The 16,006-nt window shown below is 38.6% G+C and overlaps 1 protein-coding gene across 1 annotated transcript in view; it reads left to right on the top strand.

The window, feature by feature from the left end:
* Positions 1 to 16,006, top strand: part of CALCR (calcitonin receptor) — a 155,524-nt gene that overhangs the window by 28,834 nt on the left and 110,684 nt on the right. The window lies entirely within an intron of this gene.

Here is a 16,006-nt window from a genome sequence, read left to right as displayed (position 1 = left end):
GGGTGCCCTGGCAGCTGCTGGGGAAAGCAAGGTGGGTGATTAGCAAGCGTGACAGTACCAGGAATGTTGATTTCACTGAGCAGCTGCTGCCTGCAGTGAGGTTATTTCCTGGAGGAAGTTTCATGTGCTGGGATTGTCAGAATGAAATATTCTCTGAGTTTCCAGTTCGTGGGAAATTTAAAAAGGGATTTGTTGTCTGATTTGGAGTAAAACCAAATAACCCTTCCTCTTTGCTTCCCACCAAAAAGTTTTCACAAATCAGAAATGCTACTCCTCAGCCAGCTTCACTCAACAAACAGGCCACTGGGAGAATGTGCTTTATTTATGCTTTTACTGAGATCTGATTTTGCAGACCAATGCAAGACTAAAAAAGTAAATTTGTTCATAGGTAATTTACCCATTGTAATACTAACCTTCTAAATCAGCAGTTTCTGCATTTGATCAGTTCTTTCATTTTTACATACAGTTATAAAACTCAACTCTGAAGCTAATGCCGAAGTGCTGATCAGAATTCATCCCAGTGCTTTTCAGAAAGCCAAATTAACATTTGGATTAGAGAGCCCAATACTTTTCCTTGAATGTTTGGAATATTAAGACACAACTCAAGCTGTAGATTTTAAATGTCAGTACTCAGAATAATATCTAAATCACACAAAACCCAAGCAAAGTAGACATCTGGATAATGGAAGCTTGCTTTCAACTTGTGACAGAAAGCATAACAATGTATTTTTAGGGAGAAACTTTTTAGGTGTGGAGCAAGGTTCCTCAATCTATATAGCTTCTAAGTAGGATCCTCTTCAGAGTTCCTGAAATGCTTTTCTGACAACATTGGCAGAGCTCACCCTGTGCTAGGTATGAACTTTTACAATTTACTACTCAGAAATAATTTTTAAACTTGTGTTCATTTTTTGGCCTTCTGCATTCCTGGTCCAATGCCTGATGTGTTGGCCAGGAAAACAGCCATTCCCAGTAATGGGGACTTTTTTGGTATTTATCAATATCAAAGGTACTTGGGACAATGGATTTTTTGAAAAGGGAAGGTGTGTCACGGTCTGCTGAATTTGTGGTCTGGTTTGCAGAGAGTATGAGCCATTATAGTCCCCTGTAGGGAATTTTTCATCTGTTTCCTGAGATCCTGTGTCATGGCTAGGACAGTACTGTTACAACTGCAAGACAAACAGCTCTTGGCAAGTGGCATTTACTGGTTACAGTGGACTGCACATTAGTGTGGAGAAACCAGCCAGCACAGCCCTGCCTCTGTCAGAAACTGGATGGTAAATAAAGCTCACCTGAGTAAATCTTCAGCTACATTGAGATGGGTAGTTCATCAGCAGATTAATAGTTTAATTCATTCTGAATAAGTGTTGGGAGATCCCAGCACAGTTAGGAAAGGCAAACTTGTGTCCTCAGCGCTGCAGTTCACTCTGCCTGTGCTCCCTGGGGCCGTGGCTGCAGGCAGGGCAGCTCTGGCTGATGTTGGCACCCCTGAGAGTACTTAGTTGTGGTTTCCTTGGATCCCAGAGAAATTACTGAGCAGTGTCTCATTGTGCAAGTGCCACTGGTTTCAGAGAGATTATGATGCTACTAATTTAACAGGGGAAACTGGTAAAATCTGCCTTGAAGTGATTGCTGTAGCCAGCCTTTGGTCCTTTGTTTTACTAGGGCTCAGTCTCTGGTCTGTTAGGGAAAAGAGCATAAAACTTAATCCCTTTCTTCCACAAGTAAAGAGACAGAAGATTTTTCTGTGTGTGCATCACTTGGTGGCAGGAGGTAGTCAATCAGCACCATCCAGAGGGATAAAATAAAGGATTCTTACACATCTTCAGAGAGCTATGCCTCCAAGAACAACAGTAACAACACAAAACTGAGACATTTGTGGACTCATCTTTGCAGTTTCCTGGTATATTTCAGAAGATTTTCTGGATTATATTTTTGATGTGATATAAGATTGTTTTTATCAGAGAACATAAGCATGTATCTTTAAATATACTACTGGGTTTGAGACATTAGCATTGTCTCAGAAAATTTCTTATTGTCATAGAAAATTGCTACCTTAGCAGTGCTTGCACAGCTGTCTGTCATATATGTGATATATGAGTGTTTCTATAGAAATGAACAACCGTAACTGTTTTTCTGAAAACAATGAAAAATAACTGGTAACATAAAAAACAACAGGAAAAATGTTAATTCTTCATAGAACCTTCTAGAAGATTCATATTTTACACTTAATATTGACACTGACAGTTCAGAAAATTATTCTCTTCCAGTGTCAGGTTCTTCCCTCATTCATTCCCTCTCAATAGAGAGATACCTCTCTTTCCTAATTTGGTTTTCAAGGTCACTATTGAAATAGTTGTTTTTTGCAGGAAACTAGTATATATTCCATCATTTCCTAAAACTCCTTGACATACCTTTAAGAAATATTAGTGAAAACCCTGTCTGTGTCCTGGCAAAATCCTATAAAACTGAAATCTCTTAAGGCTTTGAAACTCAAATTGAAGTTGTTCAGACATGAAGAGACATTCTTAGTCTATTGAACCTCAGGCCTGACAGGACAGAGGCTTCATGGCAGATTCAACTCTCACTAATGCCAGCAGAGAAAAGTCCATTCAAATTCTAACATAGCAACTTCATGACATCAGGAGATGACAGGTGCTATAACTCATGTGCAGATTTAATACAACAGCTGCTTCAAAAATTAATATGTACTAATGTCTAATAAATTGCCTTTTTAAATTGTTCTTGAGTTGTAATGTTAGAAGTGCAGGCACTTTTGTTTAGGAGATTTTTCATAAAAAAAAAGTTTGCCAAATTGCTTTAAAAAGCAATGTAGAATTATTTCATCAAAATGATTCTAAAATGTGATCATTTTTGAGAAACTTACTTCTTGACACAAGTCTATAACGAAGATGATCTTGAAAGGCCAACATCTTGATTTTAAAAAATAGAGAAAAGAAAAAAATCACAAAATACTTCATTGCAACATGAAACAGAAGCTTTTTAAAATTATTTGTTAGGGGAAAATAGCATTTGGGCATTTGGTCTAGAGAAAACAAATAGTTTTATTTAATAATGAGAAGCATCCGTTAAGAAAATACCAAAGCACCACATTTATGTGACTTTTCATCCCTTCCTAGACCTCCAAATACACTTAGCTTCTTCATTTTGTTTGTGAGAGCTCATTGAGAAATTACAAGAAAAAGATAAAGCAGAATTATTATTATGGAAAAAAACTGAATTGCATCTGCATAGTGTATCCAGGCTTGTTTTGGTGGAGAACACTTCAGAAGTATGCTGCCCAAGTACTTCCAACTCAGGTTTCTGTGTTTACTATGCTAGCAAAATACTGTAGTCATGGAAAGGCATAAAACCCTTGGGATAACTCCATGTACACGTTACTTAGAAATTCTGGTAATTTGTTTTGGGGATTATGGCTCTGGAGTGTTTGTAATTGCAGTCCTAAGAGTGGCTCAAAAGCTAGAGCTAGTTTTAACTTCTACATCATAAGGGCAGATCCTTCAATGCTTATTGAGGAAAATTGCTCATTGGTTTCAGTGGGAATTTAGCCTCATCAATAAGCACCACAAAGTCAGGCCCTAGAGAGTCCCACTTCATAAATCAATTATAGTTTATTCACCAAAAAAAAAAAAAAGCTAATTCTGATTCAGTTTTGAACACCCAATCTCATTTCAAATCATTAGTTACCTAATCATGAAAGAAATTAAAATATTGTTAGAATTAATCCTGTGTGACTCAGCAGTCCAAAAGACCTTCAGCTAACAGATTGAGTTAAAACTTTCCACAGATGCAATATGCTGAACAAATATAACTGGGGATTTTCTTAGATCAGAGCATTGTTTGTGCATAAGCTGTTGTGAGGTAAATCTAGTGTAAGGTTATTGATAATGCATGGTGAAGAGAAAGTTTTTCTGACAAAGGATGTGGTTATCTGAGGAAAGCAAATGCAACTTGAGGTGAAAATCCTACTTTTCTACTGAGAAGCTGTGTTTACAGCAGAAGTAATGACAGCAGTATCTGTCATACCATTGTCATTATAAAAGTCATGGAGTGCCTTTGCTTTGTAAATGAATTTTTTTTTTTTTTTTAATTTACTAGATGATGTTTAACAGGAGCTTTATTAATTCCAGAGGGGGAACCAGTCTTACTGCTTTGGGACTGGTCATAGTACTTTGGGACTTTAAAGCAGTGGTTGGTGCAGCTGTGCTCAGATAGGAACCTGTTGGGCTGCTTGTCCTTAAATAGCTTTGGCCCCTTTCCAGAAAAAAACAGACAGAAGCACTATTTTGTAGTCCTATCAGTAAACATGGCAAGAAGCCAAACACGTGGGAGCTTCTGTCAGCTTTTATTTTTTCCTTTGCAATAATTCTCCATGAGCTTTCAGAAGTCATGATCAACCTGTTTACAAAACACATCACAGCTGTGTAAATAAAATACCTTCCTCTGGCAATTATATAGCCATCAGGACAAAATGCAGTGCTGCTGAATTCCAGTTATACTACTGGTGAAATCTCTGATTGCAGTATAATTGTAAACAAGAAAATAAAATACCTGATGGATAATGGGGATGGAGAAGGTTTGGAATGGTTCTTTTTGCTTTTCCTGTCTATTCCTGTTTGAAGTATGCAGCCATTCTAGTGTGCATTCCTTTAGAATAAATTCAGGAATTAATGCTTTAATCATATTTTGATGTTCATATCTCACTAAAGGGAGTATTATTTGTTCTTCCTTTTATACGGTTGCTGAATTGGATAGATCTCTGTAAAAGAGAAGCAAGACTGTGACATCATGCCAAATTTACTGCACAGTAGTTTGGAAATTCAAACATAATGAGAAAGAAATGTGCTTCAAATTTGAAATTATGAAAACTGCTGCACTCGTGGGTTGTTCTATTTTCTTTTGCTGCTCATGATAGCACATGGTTACAGCTGTATTGATTAAAAAGAATTAATTTTCTAGGACAAATAAGATAATAAAGTCTTTCTGTGAGTGTATGCTTTCTTAATTAATTAAGTTGACTTGACTAGTTGGCTTTAGTTTCTTTGGTATCAATAAAAACCAGAAACCTCAAAAAGTGTCCATGCAATAAAGGTTCTGTGCATTTCTGTATGTCCATTATTAAATAGGTTTCATGGGAAATATCAGAAACCTCTGATATTTTTCTTTTCCCACACCTGGGAAATACCAGTCAGCTAAAGTCTCTTTCTGACAGCTGTGGTAGCTTTCTTAGCATAATTTGATCTCAGTCCAGAACTATGATCTTCATCCTTCAGCTGGTGAGGGGTCATTGCTTTTTGGGGTTGAGTGGTCCCGTTATTCCTGCAGAAGTATTGTTTGTAATCTGAAAGTCAGAGAAAAGATTCCTGCTGACGTCAGTTGACTTTGAATTAGGTTTGAGCAGTTCCAGCACAAGCCAAATAACAACTTTTTTATATGTTAGAAAAATGCTTACAAAGCATAAAAAGTCATTTGGCAATCATTAAAGCACCCATGTTTTTGGTGAACTTTTGTTGTTCTTGACTTCAGATTGCAAGCTAGCTGTTTAGTTTAAAAGGACACTGAAGGTTTTCCTGAATTAATTACTGGCTCTTAAAGTCGCTGAAACAAGTAATCTGTCCATGATTACTTTAATGCAAAGTAGTGATTTTACCCACAAAAACTGTTCTTGGGGAAAAAAAAAAAAAGATTGATTCTCTGCCACAACTTGTTTTTAGAAAGATTTATCATGAAACTTGAATTCCTCTGATAAGTTGTGTTACACTCCAGTGAATGCTGTGGGCCACCTTGTGTGAGCAAATATTATTTTCTGTGAGTAATGGCTGCAAAGGCCAAGCCATCTGTCAACAACTGACTTTGTACTTCTTACTGCTTCAGTTGCCTTACTCTGGTAGCTAAATGAGATGTTATAATTAGGAAGCCACCAACACTGTATTAATTTTATAGGTCAAGTTCTGAACACACTTTTCTGACAAATCTCCCAGTATTGTCTGTGAGAATGTTATTTGTGTCAGGATCAAGTTCCTTATTTAACTGTTAATTTCATGGCTGGGCTGCACAGCTTGATAATAGGGAAGCTCATAAAATAAAGATGCCCTAGTTCTGTGACTAAACTCTGTAATGCATGTGAAAATTGTTTTTATCTTTTATAATTACAGCTGGTATTTCAGCATTCACTGACAGCTCCCACTTTCCTCCATCGACACCCCCTTTATTTCTTCCTGATACTGGCGCAAGCATTAATTTGATCACATTCCAACATATTTGTAGAAAAGTTCTCCATAATTTATAGCTGACCTTGTCAGGATTGCTGAAAATAGACAACTGATGCATATCTATATAGCTGTGTTGACATTCATTCTAGTTTATGTTTGCAGAAGATACAGGTGTAGATCTGTTTTCTTTGTGTCTAAACAAACAGATATATTTTAAATACCTTAAGAAGAACAGCAATTACAGCTGTTTTTTGTACCAGTTATGTTTTGCAGCTATAGAAACTATTATCTTCTCTAAAAAGCCCCCAGTTTTTATCTTTGCTTCTGACACACAACAAACCTATACTTCATTTCCTGCATCCACTGCAGCAACAGACCTGTCAGTTCTTGTACTGCTATCTATGTCTATCTTAGTACATAATTTGGTACAACTGGAGCATAATATTGGTACAACATAATATTGGTACAACTGGAGCAAAGCAGAGGATCAAAGCAGTTGGTGCTTATGTTTGTCACATATTCATTATGCACATGTGGATACTTTATTCCAGCCTAGGGTTACTCTGGTTCCTCGAACCAAACTGATGCCTCTGTTCCCATATATGATCACCAAGACTGGTGGCAGCCAGAGAACAGCAAGGTGGAGAGGTGGTATTAAGCAGTGAAATTGGGAACAGAAGGCTCCTAGAGGGAAATTGCTCCCTCATGTTGATTTTTTGTTGGTGGTGGCAGTGGTGGGTTTTTTTGGTTGGTTGGGAGTTTTTTTCCCCAGTGAATGGAGAGTGAACCAGAGCCTCCTGCTGCTGCAAGAATGCCTAGGGTAGCAGATGAGGCCTGAGCACAGTAGAAATGTCCCAACAGGTGTTTTCTGTGACTCCACTCCTATCCCTGACTGCCTGTCCACAGTGAGGAACAGCAGAGGTCATGTTCTATAGAGACTCTGCATCAGCCTGGGCTGACTCTGCCTGGTCCTCAGGCAATCAGCTATCTGGTGTTCCTCCCAGTGCACAAGCTTTCCCCCATTCCCATACCTCTTGTGCTGAATGTCACAAGTCTCTGTCTGGGACTCAAGCAGAGCTGTGCTATGGCATGCTGCATGCACAGCTGGACAATCACTGGCACACAGCTTGACGCTTGTACAGGCTGGGACTAGGAGGGCAGCTTCTGATGTAGTTAGCTGTCACATCGAGGAGTTCACCCACAACTCATAACCACAGACATTTACTAAAGTACTGTGTAACACACATCATCTCCTCTCAGTCATGATCCAAGTGTCACAAACGTCATGTTGCTCCCATTCCACTATAATGACCTGCACAGGAGCAGTATGCTGGTCTGAACTGGACTCTGGAACACTGACACAGATTTGCTTTGCAAAAGCACTAGAAGCAAGCCAGAGAGTCACTGCTGTTTCTGCTTTTGAATTGTTTTTCAAAACACTTGTGGGATGCATGGACAGGATCCCAGAGTGGCTGAAGGGTGTGCTTGGAGATATGTTGTCTTGTAACCCAGAGCACAGACAGCCAAATGGGCAAAAAAATCAATGATGGCTCTCGCCAGGAGACCAGTTCGAGCTCTCCAGAATATGGATACTCCTGCTGTGCTACCCCCAAAGGGTGGTTGTTGCCCTTGCTCATCAAGAATGATTTTCATCCTTTCAAAGTTAAAATTGTTTGGCTCACCAGTCCTCTTTGCTCATCAGTCATGATGCAGCCCTCTGAGACTGCCAGTGCTAAGCTGCTCCTGAGGAAACCTTCAGCCCTTTAATAGCACAGTAAAATTTGCACCTTTAGTTTTTCACCTCACCATTGCGAAAGGGATAAAAGTCAATAATAAAAGATCAGAAAGGGTGGATGGAAAACAGCTGACATAGGGAAGGTAAATAAGGGTTCCAAGCTAGGATTAGAGAAGATGAAGGTGGAAGGAGTGCTAGAGATTCAAAGAGTCAAGGGCGGACTGTTGATGATAAATATGGCAGCAGATACATTTTGTTCATTTGGTTCATTTTATAGGTCCCAAAAGACTTCAGATTGTGACAGAAACACTCTGGGGTTTAAGAACTTTTTGATGTTCATGCATGTGGGGTAGAACTTTGTGACAATATAGCCCACTTTGGACTGGCCCTTTAGTTCTTCTTCAGGGCAAGCATGTTTTCATTTACACTTAAAAGCACAACTTCTGGATTAGTTTTCTCCCAAATGTAGAACTCCCAAGCAACTCCACCAGCAAAACTGACATGCGCTAAGTGGAAACATTGAAGCAATCTGTTTCAGAACTCCTTTGCTCTAAACCAAAATGCTTCTACAGATAGGGCCAGTGAGTCCCTTTGAAAATTGCCTTTTCATGCTGTTGCAGTGGATGTCTGTTCTTTTTTCCCTTTTTTAAAAAATATTGTTTCAATTCTCCTACACAGTCATCAGTGAATTATCCTGTTACCATATATTTTTCTAGTCTCCCAGTATCCCCATCTGCTCTTCCTGACATACTAGTTCTCCCTCTCCTTATCCCTTCTGTTTTTTCTTCTTATCTTTGTCTTCTGGAGCAACAAGCCCATTCTGGAAGTTTTTATTATTTTTCATTCCTTCCTCCATGCCTGTCTCTTCTTCCTCATGACGGTGTTCATCCATCCTTATCAGGTATTCTTTGCTGAACCTTCTTCTTCCCTTCACCCATCCTGTCCTCAGGTCTTGCCTGAACTCCATCCTGATTTCCAGCTGCATCTCTAGCACTCTGGTGCTTTTTTCCCTGTGGGTCCTCTCATGCAACACTTGATACATAAATAGCTTCTAACAAGTACCCTCTTGATAGTAAAGTACATCCTGCAGCTTCTGCATTCAACCATTTGCAATTATTTGATCTCTTCTGCTGCTGCCTTAACTGACATTATCTTTTCTTCCCTGTCTCTCTCTTTGAAAGAAAAGAACATAAGTCAGAGACAGGTCTTTACTGCCCTTTATTTAAGTGGTTCCTATGTTCAATATCTACTTGCTGTTGTAAAAAAATTAGTGTAGAATAGCCTGGCTCTCTGATTTAGACCCATTAATTAACAGCTTGCTTGCTGTGTTCAGACAGTGCAATGTTTTTTGTTTTTTTTTTCTTAATATTTTACCTGTAAGGTTTTGTTTGTGCTCACAACACACAACTCACAGAGTGCTCTGCAAACTGGATCCACAGTGTGTACCCTCCAATCTGCAGCTGAACAAGCCATGAAGACTTGTTCTTTTTTTGTGATGAAGTTCTTTCACCACAGATGAGTGCAGTGCAGACTCTCCTGATGACACTGTTGTATGTGATATCTTTATTGGATTCTTGTGTTGTTGCAACACTGGTTGAATGAGCTGTCTCAGCGCAAAATTGTGGAGAAGCTGTCTTGTAAAGCTGGTCTTACTTTTTTTCTCATAGATAAATAATAGAAGTAACATCACACTAAAGTAACAATCTTGCACACAGTTCTGTTCACGTGGTCAACAGTGGATGTTTTCATTTTGAATTCAGTAACCAAAAAATTGAAAAATACTTTTGTTTCCTAGATGTCATGATATCTGTCAGATTTGCATTGAGAAAAGCCTTGCTTTTTCTTCTTCCCTGGTAATGATTGTTAGGTGACACAAATGTTATACATAAATACATGTGCTAATATTAGCAAGTTTTGTTACTTTAAAAAATATGACAGAATTACTAAGAAAACACTCTTCAGTTCTTTCAAACCGCCCTTGACGTATTTAAGTTTGGTAAATTGTGTGAGTGGTTTCAAATTCATGTTTTGCGGTATGGGAATACAACTAATTTTCTTCAGGAAAATGAGAAAATTAAGTCTTCTCTTCTGAGACTTCCTTAGTTATAACATGGGTGTTATGATATTCACCCTTTAATAATGCATATAATTTATTTCAACATAACTGTGATGTCTGAGAGATCCAAATTGACAATTCAAACTCATCAACTTAATTAACACTTCTAGTCATCTTTGCGACAATGAATAGTTCAGATGAGTCTTGGAACAATAAGGTAATTCTAATTCAATGTGCATGACCCAAATGAAACCAGAAGAATCCTGATTTTTTTCAGTAAAGCTCAAAAAATTATGTTGTAAAACTTTAGCTTTGAAGGAACCAGGAGTCATAGAACCACAGAATCACAGCTGAGTGGAGGTTGGAGACATAAGAAAGTCTCCAGTCCAACATATATAAACTTGAAGTCATATCAGCTAGGAGACAAGGTTTCTTGTGGCTTTCTCCAGCTGAGTCTTGAAAATTGGCAAGGATGGAGACTATAAGACCTCAGTAGAAAACCTGCTCCAACGAATGACTGTCCTTAGAGGGAAAAAGTTTTTTCTTATATCCTGTCAGAAATTTTTAGTTTCAATTTATGTTCATTGTGTCGTCCTCCTACAGTCTTGCTGGCTCTCAGCTGAACAACATTTTATTAACACTGCATTTTTTTGTGCAGAACCTGAAACTGTATGCAATGTTCCAAATGTGATCTAACAAGTACCAAGTAGAGAATGATAATCACACCTCTGAAGCATCTGTCTGTGCTTAGTACAGCCCAGGATACTGTTGTCCATCTTGTCTGCCAGAACACACTGCTGGCTCATGCTGGCTCATCTTGCTGTCTGTCAAGACTCCCAGGTACAGAAGTTTGCACAGATTACAATAAAATTTTATAATGTTCCTGTGTCAGCCTGTTCCTCCAGCCTGAGTCCCTCTGCATGACAGACCTGCCCTTAAGTCTGTTCTTCCCAATTTGGAGTCATCTGCAAGTCTGATGGAAGTGTACTCTATAACATCCCCCGGGTCTCTGGCAAGGTGTTGGACAGGACAGGTCCAGGAACAGAGCCGTGCAACAGTGCACTTGTTGCAGCCTTCTGGTAGAGTGTGAGCCACTGACTGCCATCCTCCAAGCCTGACTGGCAAGCAGGTTTTTGCCCTTCCAACTGCCCTCTCACCCAGGTTGTAAAGTTCCAGTTTGTTTACTAGAGACAGCGTGGAAAGGCTTGATTATGAAAAGTTGCACTTAAAAATAATGTTGTAGGATGAGAAGTTAGGGCTAGGTAGAGTCAGCACACTGAATGTGAGAATGTGCAGGCAGGAATTGCTCTCCAGTGGGCATATAGAGAGCTAGGATGATTTCTTTGGGTATAGATTCCAGCTCACTCTTTTTTTCTCCTCTGTCATTCAAGAATTTATTGTGGCTAATGCCCTTTAAAATGTCAGAATTCCTCAAAATTTCTGTTTCATTACTGCATTGCAAAGGGTCCAGGCTTCTTGTTGGCCCCTCCTTGTAAAGATTGTGGCTGTGGTATTGCAATACATGTGTCATATCACCCATAAGGGAGTGGTGCTAACAGTAAAGGTGCACTCCAGGTCTGATGCTGAGGCTGAATTCCCATGCAGGGAAGAACACAGGAATCAAGTGTGAACCTCCATGCCTACTACTTGGGGGGCAAGAAAAACAAGTCATAGTTTTTAGACTGTGCATATTTTCTGTTTTACTCTTTTGGGCAGTCCATATAAATTAGAATTGTATAGAAGGTAGAAATGTAGAAACTACATAGATTCGAGAATAGCCAAGTAGCTGACCTCACTACTAAGCACTGCACACAGTGGCATATTCCTGTTGGGAGAACACTGAGTATGCCAGTCCAAAACAGTCTACAGGCTAAGAAAATAGGTGCTTAGATTTCCCTATGAAAAGGGGGAATGGAATGGGTTTTTTCCTGTTTCTCTTTGTCATAAAACTACATATTTGTTCCTGCGCTGCTTACTGAAAATTGCTTTGGGCCTGAACTGCAATGTCATCTGCACCAAAACAGTCTCAAAGACAGCATTAGCTGATGTGGGTCGAAATCATGCCAGAACACATTCAAACAGATAAAAGGAAGGATGATTGCAAACTTGTTGTTTGCACCATACCCTGCTATTATTTTAATTGAATATATATATATATATATATATATATATATATATATATATATATATATTTGCAGTGGATTCTGACAGAGGAATTGATAATTTTTGACTCTTAGCCTTGAGATAGTTTTAGGTATGTGGGAATTTGTAAAGCACATATAGATATGAAGTTTAGCTACTTCTTGGAAAGGCAATATTTATGTGCTCTCCCAAAAAAATATTTAAATTCCAACTGGATTCTCATTTGGTTATCTAAATCCTTTTCTGACACTGCCTTTACTGTCTAGTTCTTTTTCCCCAATATGAGTAGCAGTAGAGACAGAGAAAGGGTGCTTGTTAACAAAATCAGATATAAAATCAGAGGAAGTTTTCCAGATCACCTGGATGAGCTTTTGATAAAGACCTTGCTCATAGTTATTTTTCCCAGTGCTTCAGTCTTTTGTGGTAGTGAATCTTTATGAACCCAAGCATAGAAGAGCATTTACAGGTCTCAGCAAATAACAGATATATTTCTAAATTGCCAGCTGTCATTGATGAAAGAGAAGATGACAAGACTTTGTATACAACAACCCTTACTGGGTAAAGGAAAATTAGATAAAGAAAACATTTAAACCATCTGCCACAGAATAAAAGCCTCAGCCAAATAGGAGTCTGGAAACCACAGAATGTTCACTTACCAAGCACTGGATTAGGCTGCCCAGAGTGCAATCTCCATCCCTGGAAGAGTTTGTTTGTCTGTGGCACTTGGTGATATACTTTAATAGTGAACACAGCAGTGGTGGGTTAATGGTTGGACTCAATCTCCTTAAATGTCTTTTCCAGCCTTAATGATTCCATTATTCTTTGTAAATGTGTTGTGTTTGTTTATTATATGGGGGTTTTTTTACAACTATATGTCTTTCCATCAGAGTTATCGGTTAAAGATACACATATATCAAAGAACATGCATAGTGGCTAAAATGCAATTATGTGAAGATTGATGAAAGATGTAAAGTGCTAAATCATAACATGAAACAAAAATTGGTTTGTGTTTTCTGTACTTCCAAAGCCAAACATTTTATAATTACAAAATTCCATAAAACATTGCCAGTAAAAATAATGCTCACAGAAGATTAGGACAGCAGTACAACAGATTGTTTTTCGGTATTTCATCCTTCCTAAATTTTGTTAGAATAAATAGTTGCTAATAATTGCTACAGCTTGCTTTTGTGGATACAACTGGCAATTTAATGTTTCTGAAATTACTGATTTTTAAGAGTTTTAATACTGTTCAAAATGTTGCAGTTACTGTGCAGCATCATTGGGCTTCTTTCTACCTGCCTGCCTCTCAGCTTTTTAAGAAATTACAATTAAGTACATTATACCTAAAAGCACAATATTTTTCTTTCCTTTAAAAAAGTCTTTAATTGACCCTTTCTACAATCATTTGGTGCTATACATTCTTTAATGCCTGATCACTGAGAATTTTTTAACATTGCAAAAGTCTCCCTGTATATGCTAGCCAGTGGCAAAGATTCTATTATTCACCTGGTTTATTTTGGCTTAGATATTGTGCATAACCTCTGGGCTTCTAAAACATCTACATAACTGAAGAACTTGGTAACTGTCTGCCACCTCTGGAGACAGAAAATTATTTCCCGTTTGTTTTAGAACTGTGTAAGGCATCATGCTTTAATCCTCATCAGTCCATGTCAGTCCTTTGCTTGATCATTCACCTCCATGGTTGTAGGTATTTCACCATGAGAATAGAATTCAAATGCTTTCAACCCTTAGGAACTGGCACAAAATCACTGAGTATCATGCCATACTTGTGTCATTGGCAATTTTTAAAAAATGCACATACTTTCAAAAAGCAGTCCTGTAAATTAGGAGTAAAACTGCCATGTGTGTATGTACTAGTTTATCCTAAGTATAACAAAGTTAATTAATCATTCTGCTTAGTGATTTTGAGAGAGAGAAACTTGATATTCTGGTAGACCTAATGTTTATAGGCTGCTACTGCTGCTAAGGGAAACTCACAATCTGTTGTATTTATCCATCATTTATCAAAGGACAACAAAGATAAACAAGAGATGATGTCATCGCTGTGCATTCAGCCACCACAAAGATGCTCTGCTACAGTTGTCATCACAATAGGGAGCAGAGGAAAGGTACACCACCACTGGTAATGTAACTGCCTGCTCCTGAAAGGGACTTGCACAGCAGTGCCATCTTCTCCTTCCAGCATGTGAGATGGAGCTGACCGTGATGTCAATCAGGAAAACCAGAACACTGTCAGTTGCCTGAGCTGCCTCTCCCAATAGACCCGTGCTTTTATGGGACCCTCCATAATCATAGTGATACATCTACTTCCTTTTACCATTTACCTTTCTCTTAGAAGATTTTTAGAGATAATACTTTAAACTTCTTGTTTTGTTTTTTTTCCATGGAGTTGTCAACATTATCACAATTCATTATTATAATATCTCCTTTCACTGCTAGACCCTTTGTATAGCAGAGTGAATACTTCAGTAATTTTGTAAGATATTTTCTAATTAATTTGCTTGTTATTCTTGTGCTTTTGTCTCATATCAGTTTTGGGATTTGCTTTTCATTAAGCATAAAGTCTTCTAAATTTTAAGATAACTGGCATCTCATCCCCTTGTGTACTGAGAAGTCACCACCTAAAGGCACCTTTCATGTAATATCTCAAGTGCTTACCAAAGAACTGAAAATATGTAGTGTAGAAAGCTAAATGCTAAACTACAATGAAAATGGAAGTTATGAACAGAACCACATTAAATGTCCAGGGAATGCAGGAAAAGAGTTAGCCATTTCCTCGTCTGAATCAGAAATGTTGATGAGGGAGGGCTGTTGTGGTGCCCATGAGCTTCACTCTCATTGTCCATGTGTAATTCTGCATCTGGTTATAATACTGCAGTGGCCTCTCCTACCATGTCGTAGTGGAGGGACACAGATGACCATTTGTTCTTTAGGAAAATGGCTCAATTGGTATTGCAAGCAGAAAGCCAAAAGCAACCGACTTTCAGCTGTCAGCACAAAGGTGACCATTGAAATTAATTATATGAGGTGTTCCTCTGACATGCAGCAACAAGGCAAGAGCATGGTTAAAAGAAGAGCACTTTTAAAATAAAACCAGTAGATATTAGACAAGCCAGAGGATAGATTTGCATTCATTGGCATTATAAGTGGGGCTGTGGCACCATTTTTCTTGTCAGGTTTTGCTTGAAGTGTAAAATCGCATGGTAAATGTGAAACCTGAAAGGGTGAGCTGCGTTCCCTTCCTGCCTATCATTAAAATCCATTACCCCACAAGTTGGCATAAGACCTAAACGGCTGAAGTAGCCACCTTTTATGAAGGAGTGGAAGTGGTAACAAGTCTGCAGTTTGGAGAGGAGAAAGCCACAGGAATGTGCTCCAGGGTTACAAAATCAAAAAGGTGGTTAATGAGATAAATGCATGCCAAAGTCTTATTCACCAAGTCCCACAAGACTGGAAATAGGGAGCTGTAGCTTAAAACACATAAAAGCAACTGGTGAATCAGTGGAAGTTCATTGTTGCCACAGGAGTCTGTGAAGAGCAGAGTATTGGCAGGTTTTCCAAAAGGGATTGGACAAATTAACAGACAGTGAGCTGATAGACACTGTTGGGAATTAGACAGGGATGAAGAGATCTGTTTGAAACTGCCTTACTCCAGTAACTATGGATTTACTTCTCAGATACTGTCATCATCTCTTCTGCCGTGAGCAAATACCACTCTCTTCCTATTGCTGCAGAATAATACAAGATTTTCTATAAAGATACCAGGGTACCTATCTGAGCGCTTTCTAAATGTGCAGATGGACTGCTTTTTCTGATGTGCCA

Source organism: Pyrgilauda ruficollis, unplaced genomic scaffold (assembly GCF_017590135.1).
Source record: "Pyrgilauda ruficollis isolate IOZ18807 unplaced genomic scaffold, ASM1759013v1 scaffold2, whole genome shotgun sequence".
Taxonomy (NCBI): Eukaryota; Metazoa; Chordata; class Aves; order Passeriformes; family Passeridae; genus Pyrgilauda; species Pyrgilauda ruficollis.
Note: the sequence above shows the minus strand (reverse complement) of the source record. Positions and strands in the feature narration are given on the sequence as shown.